Source organism: Clytia hemisphaerica, unplaced genomic scaffold (genome assembly GCF_902728285.1).
Source record: "Clytia hemisphaerica strain Z4C2 unplaced genomic scaffold, Clytia hemisphaerica genome assembly, whole genome shotgun sequence".
Classification (NCBI taxonomy): Eukaryota; Metazoa; Cnidaria; class Hydrozoa; order Leptothecata; family Clytiidae; genus Clytia; species Clytia hemisphaerica.
The window spans coordinates 248,694-255,148 of record NW_027103434.1 but is presented as its reverse complement, the minus strand read 5'-3'; the positions used below and the strand labels follow the sequence as shown (position 1 = coordinate 255,148).

At 37.1% G+C, this 6,455-nt stretch overlaps 1 long non-coding RNA gene across 1 annotated transcript; it reads left to right on the top strand.

Annotated features, from left to right (window-relative positions):
* The first annotated feature begins 2,464 nt into the window (after positions 1-2,464).
* Positions 2,465-3,311, top strand: LOC136798119 (uncharacterized). The gene is made up of 3 exons (XR_010845348.1): positions 2,465-2,493; positions 2,779-2,888; positions 3,037-3,311. It is a non-coding gene; the product is annotated as an uncharacterized lncRNA (long non-coding RNA).
* The last annotated feature ends 3,144 nt before the right edge of the window (positions 3,312-6,455 follow it).

The following is a 6,455-nucleotide window of genomic DNA, read 5'->3' as shown; positions in this document are numbered from 1 at the left end:
ACTTTATATATGATTCTTCAATCAAAAACCAACATCCAGAGCCACTTGCAAAACTTTTTTGATTTTACTGACGGACGTTGGTACCTTTCGTGAGCGCTATCAGAATCACAAAAAAGTAAACAAAGGGACTAGGTTCGTGTTTGCTTATGTGACGATATAAGAAGTATCTATAGCCAGCTCTAAGTCTGAATTACAGACTTATATGAAACCGTTAGTGTAGAAAGTATAGCAGCCTGTATGAAATCTGCTAACGGATTCGTGCTCCTTTTATATACTACCTTCGGTTTTGTAGAGGTCTGCAATTCAGAGTAGCTTGTAAGAGTATTCTCTAAATCAGCGCTGTACTGCACTCTCTACTACTCCGTAGTGAAGTGGTAGAGCATCCAGTTACGGTGCGGACTCTAAAACACCAAATTTCTTAAGAAAATGGACAAGAATGCAACATTCTTAGGCTCAAAACCTAAAAAGTTAAGAACATCCTAAGGCTTCGAATTTTTTTGCATGTTCTTATAAACAAAACGTTTATCGAAAGAGGAGCCTTCGGATCACATACGCTTGCGGTCGCAAACTTACTCACTTACTTCTATTCGTTACAGATTTCTGTAAAGCCCAAAAGGCTAGATGTCGTGCTTTAAGCTCTTCCAAGCCAAAAAAAAGTGAATATCGGAAAAAAAAAATGCTGCTGCTATTTATTATTGTTTTCAAAAACCTGGGATCTGGGATCGGGAAGCTGCGCTGAAATTCTATTGTAATGTCACGTGAGAATTTCCAACCTAACCTCGGCACACCTTCAGCCAAAGCACGACATCTAGCCCTTTGGGCTTTATATTTATAAATCTTCTACTCCGTACCACTCCCCCATCAAACCGGCCACGCCCACACCAGAATACATATTGCGGAGGTAATAAAACTTCCTAACCGATTCATCGATTACTTCCGAAAGATTAAAGTTCTGATGCATCAAGATTCGTAGAAAAATCGAAATCAAAATGGTAGCCGCTAGCAGTGAAGCTGAGTGAAGGGTGGATTTCAACATTTTTTAAATTTATTTTCAAGTTTTTTTAGGTTATTTCTCACTCTATTTTTATTGTAACTGAAAGTTCTGATTTAGCTTAGGCGTAATTGTCACACTGAATGTGATATTTTATTAAAGCTTGCTAGGTATACACTGTAATTTGTAGGAGGAGCAGGAGGGAACGCAGCCAGGAAATACAACTAGACCTAGAGGTAGGGTTCGAATTAACGTCCACATGATCTCAATCGAACGGAATCGACGATCGAACCAGTCGAACCAAATTGAACGCAATCAACCGATTGAAATTCGATTGTCCGACGCAATCGAATCTCAATCGAATATTACCGCAATTTTGAGATTCTATTGATATGCGATTGCGCTCGATCGATGTTCGATTGCGTTCGATCGTCTATTCATAGACCACTTCTTACTTGTTTTGGTTTGTTTTTGTGATCTTGCTTGGTCTCACTTTTGTTTAAGATTTTCAGCTTGTAAACCAAGGTAAAAGAGACAAAAGTTGGGGGCTAAATTGGGGGCATTTGTCTCAATTATCCTGTATTTCAATGCAGCTTTGCTAGACTAAACAAGACAAACCAAAACATAATGACATCACAGTGAATTGGTCTATTGACCCCCGGATTGTTCATCGCATAATTTCTACGGGAAATCGAAAGTAATTTCATTCTGCTTGTGATGTTTCACGGCTGTTTCAGTAAGCCAAAAATCGAACGTCTGGAATCGAACCAACACAAAAATTGACGAAAATTTACCTTACTCATTGATCTGTAGGTCTAGCTCTGAAGATCATTTTAAAATTCTGTAAAAAGCCTCTTGAAGCCGAAAGATAGTTCTTTCCGAATCATTTTACTTTGTTTTGATTCGATCACGCAATCTCAAGTTATAAGATTTCAAAGGTCTGCGAAATCGTAACATCCGGTCAACTTTCAAACCTTGTCGCAAAACGGCTTTTCAACTTAAGACCCTGAAATTTTCACCAGTCCCTCGCAAAATATAAGGTCGTTACACAGACTATAGTTTACGGGCCCGGGCCTGCCCAGTTTAGCCTGGACTACGAAAACTCGTGTTTAATGCCCTGTGGAAGCTTATGAAGACCTTTGACTATCGGTAAACGTACATGAATCGAAAGCTGAATCCTTTTTCTTTCAGAAAAAATTTACTTCAAAGGATATAAAGGCAGCGCCATTATGCGACAAGCCATAGAAGAGACATAGGTTCACACAAAATTTTCCTCGCCTCGAGAAAAATTTCGTACGGCTTTTTTCATGTTTTGGTCACGTGATCGACGCCTTCCATTTCTCGAAAAACAAGCCAATCAGAGTTGACGATTTTCCCGCGCACACATTTTGATTGGCCGATTTCAGCGTAACGGGTGGCAACATGGTAGCCAAAGAAGCGATAATTTCATTCAACTTGCTATTTGGTGGTGGATGGATGGAGGTTTTGTCAAACTTTTTCAAGTTAAGTGAATCGATCTAATTTTTAAACTTCAAAAAGCTTTTTAGCAATTTGATTGGCTTGTTTTTAATGTTTCTTTTGGATAGAACCAGGGGTTGAGTGACTTCAAATCTCTAAGATAGCCCTTCAAACAATCTTACTTCTTCCCAAATATTTTCTAGAATTTCTGTTGCAAATCACCTCATCAGCCTCTAATATTCTGACTTGTGGTAATAGATACTAGATTAGAATTTCATAGCTGGATTTTGTTTTCCTTCAATATCTTTTCTTTCTTCTGTTTTCTTCAGGTCTTTGATCTGGGGGATGGAGGGTTCAACAACCAACAACTGACGACCGAGAAAGCTAAGTTCGACCAAAAAAGTTACACAAAATGAAAGACTTGACCCTGGATTTTAAGGTAGGACTTATTTGAAATATTCTTAAGAGAATTAAGGTACTATTAGTTCTTTTCAAGGCTGAGGGAAATGGTGATTGGGTATGAACTGATGAAAATAGACATAGTTTTTTTGTTGTTTTTTATTTAAAAATTTTTCTTCATTTTGTAGGACGACTTGTGCGGTCCTGCAGCAACATGTAAATTTATGGCTGGATAGTTGGACTCCTTGACTAATACTGCTCAGCTGCTTGCTGATTTCTCCATATCCAAGTGTAGAAGATGGAAATATACCTGTTGTCATGCTGGAATCGTATCAAGAAGACAGAGGCAGGAGAACCTCAGAGGCAGAAAAAGCGAGAAAGAAATTTTTCTGCTTAGTTCTTGTTAACTTAAAATTATCCATATTTTCTAAATAAATCAAGAAGAAATCATTTATTACATTAATACATACAGTTGTCTGTCAAATTACTTTCATGAGAGACTGATTTGGAACTAGTTGGAACACATTATTTAGTGAAATTCTCCTCTAAAAAATCATTAAATTCCCGGAAATTTATCCCAAGTCCCAAATTTGAATTTCTAAGGTAAAAACTGAGCTTTATTCAAAGTTTCCTGATGTTATATGGGTATTGATCATTCCCAGGCATGTCCTCTATCCTTCCAATGGAGTTATAAAAGCAAATAATGGCCTAAAGTCCTAATTATAAGCCTATATTTCCGTTGTAAACAAGTCCGAAAATTTTGAAAAATTACCTTCGGCGTCTTTGATCCCGATTTCTAAAAAGAGAAAAAGAGAAAGTGTTTATGAAGTTATATTTTTCTTAAAGCTCTATCCTTCCCTGAAAAAGTGTTTTTTACAGAATTAAAAAAGCTTCTTTAGTTGTTGAAATATTTGGGATTTTGTATGGGAAGGTAAAATTTTTTCGCAAATCTGACGTCAATTCAGTTTCTCCGCGTTGGAACAGCCGTGGTTTGAGAGCTTGGATGTTGGGAAGCTGCAAGAATAAAGCCAGACGATCTCAATCGAACGGAATCGACGATCGAACCAGTCGAACAACAATCGAACCAATCGAATATTACCCAGAATTTTGACGTTCGATTGAGATTTGATTGCGTTCGACAATCGAATTTCAATCGGTCGATTGCGTTCGATTTGGTTCGATTGGTTCGATCGTCGATTCCGTTCGATTGAGATCGTCTGGTGGTAACGTATCCTGACGTATCACGTTTCATTCCTACTGGAAATTTACAAAGCAAAAATTTAAAAAATTTACAGCTCACTAAGCAGTGCATCACAAAGTGGGATATACACAGTGTTGCTTGATTCCCTCAGATCCATCTTGGTTAGAAAAAGCTATACCTGTTTACTTTTTTCTTACCAGATTCAACAAGAAAATTTGAGGGCTTTACATGTTTGCCTCCACTGATGCAAGTTATCAGACTTCACGGTATGCTTAAGGGAATACAGCTGTAACTCTCTGCTTTTAGGTGCTTTATTTATTTTTTTATTACGGGGAACTGTCCGCCATATTCATTTAACAACGCATAAGTTTTCAAAAGTTAGGTTTGACGTTATAAGAAATCAAAGGTATACCTTTTTGTGAAAATCACAAATATTTGTTTTACCACCAACCACACTATACTTTTTAAGCTGTTGAAAATATATTTGTGTATGTCAGTCAGGCGCATCCTCCTGGCAAATGAACGGGGTGAGCATTTGCATGGGGTATTCGTCACCCAGTGCAAATGAGATAGGACGTCTCAGGCTAAAAGTGTGAAAATGAATAAAATGAACTTCAAACTGAAAACGGGAAAAAAATAAGAAAACCGGGAACTTAATTTTTTTGTTAAAAGTTTCTTCAATCTTCGAAGAAAAAATTGACCAATGGAAAAAAAATTTCATCTATGCAGTTCTTCAAAATGAAGCAAAATATTTCCAACCCAGTTCAATTGTGTGGGGTATTCAGCGCTATTACATCACTTTTGTTTTAGACCCCTTGCATTTGCCACCAATCGCAAGTGAAAAATACCCCTTTCATTTGCCAGGATGCGCCTGACTGTGTATGTCACACACGGGTACAACCAAGTATATACGGACTTTGCGAGGGAAAACTTTGATGAAAAAATGGCAACAACTTTTGGTATACATCGCTTGACGTTATCTGTGGGGGTGGGGGGGTTATATGTTGTTTATAGAAGAATCAAAGCAGTCAGTTAAAAAAAAGAACTGCAGAGATTATAGTATTACCTATAGTTATCATGTGAAAAGGTGGTAATTTTTTTTTGATTTTTAAATTTAGAATTGGTCAGAGGACACGAACCAAACTATCAATGGGGCCTGGCCCAATTAAATATAATATATTACTTTATAGCTCCTTAATTCAAAAATACAAAAATTCATTTTGCATTCTTGAAAAAAAAAAAAAAATATTACATACTAAATTGCCCCTGTCTTTTACTTTCGTCTAGTTTCCGATCTCGGAACGTGCAAAACGCCCGTCCGCCCAATATCCACCCAATCATATTAAATTCACTTTAATTGTGCTTTGACTTTCAAGAAATAATATTTACAAACTATGAATTTATAATAATTACAAAAAAAAGTACGATACTTCATTTTAGTGAAATTATATATTCAATAAATTCCTAGTAGTTTCAATTTTCAGTGGACGTTTTTCTAGCGCTTCGTTTATCGTGCAATTTTTGCGTCACACAAACTCGTAATAATTATCTATTGCCAAATTTGGTTCTCCATTGTCAAGTCAGGATCGATGGTGATGTCACCTAAGCGTAAAAAAAAGGATTTTGTCAGTTTTATGCATATATTAATTTGCCAGACACTCTATTTGCCGCGCGAGCGCTCTTTTCGTAGACTAGTCGAAATAACTTCTTTTACTTGCAGGATTGATGGTGACGGGACCTGTCCATATTCATTTGACAAATGCATAATGTCAAATTGAAGTTTATATCCTCTGAACCCCCCACCTCCTACAGATAACGTCAAGCGATGTATACCAAAAGTTGTTGCCATTTTTTCATCAAACTTTTCCCGTTGCAAAGTCCGTACTTGGTTGTAACCGTTCGTGTATGTGTTCTTTTAAACTAATGACCTTTATTTTAAAATAAATTAAAATCTCCACTTGGCAAGGCGCTAGGTTTTGCCCACTTGTGCGATGTGGTTCGCTCGATCGCGCAAACAATGAAAATATGATGTAATGATATCATAACGCAAACCAATGGGATTTTGCGAGCAAACTTTCATGTAATTCATATATTTTATACACGAATATATTTTCAACGACTTAAAAATTATAGTGTGGTTGGGTTGGCAAACGATATCATACTACAGGATGCAAGTGAAATTTTTTAATCTGCGGACCTAGACGGGGGTTTGGTTATGATCAGTTAGGGTTAGGGTTGGAGCTTGAGAGTCACAATATAAGGCCGAAGGCATTCTTAGGGGCATTCGTACCCTGAGACTTACTTTGGATCCCGTAAGGATCCTTGTAGGGGCACCGGTAGGGTTGGGAGCTTTCTTAATTTAAATTAAGGTCTGCAAATTATACGCTATAATTATTTGTAAATGAC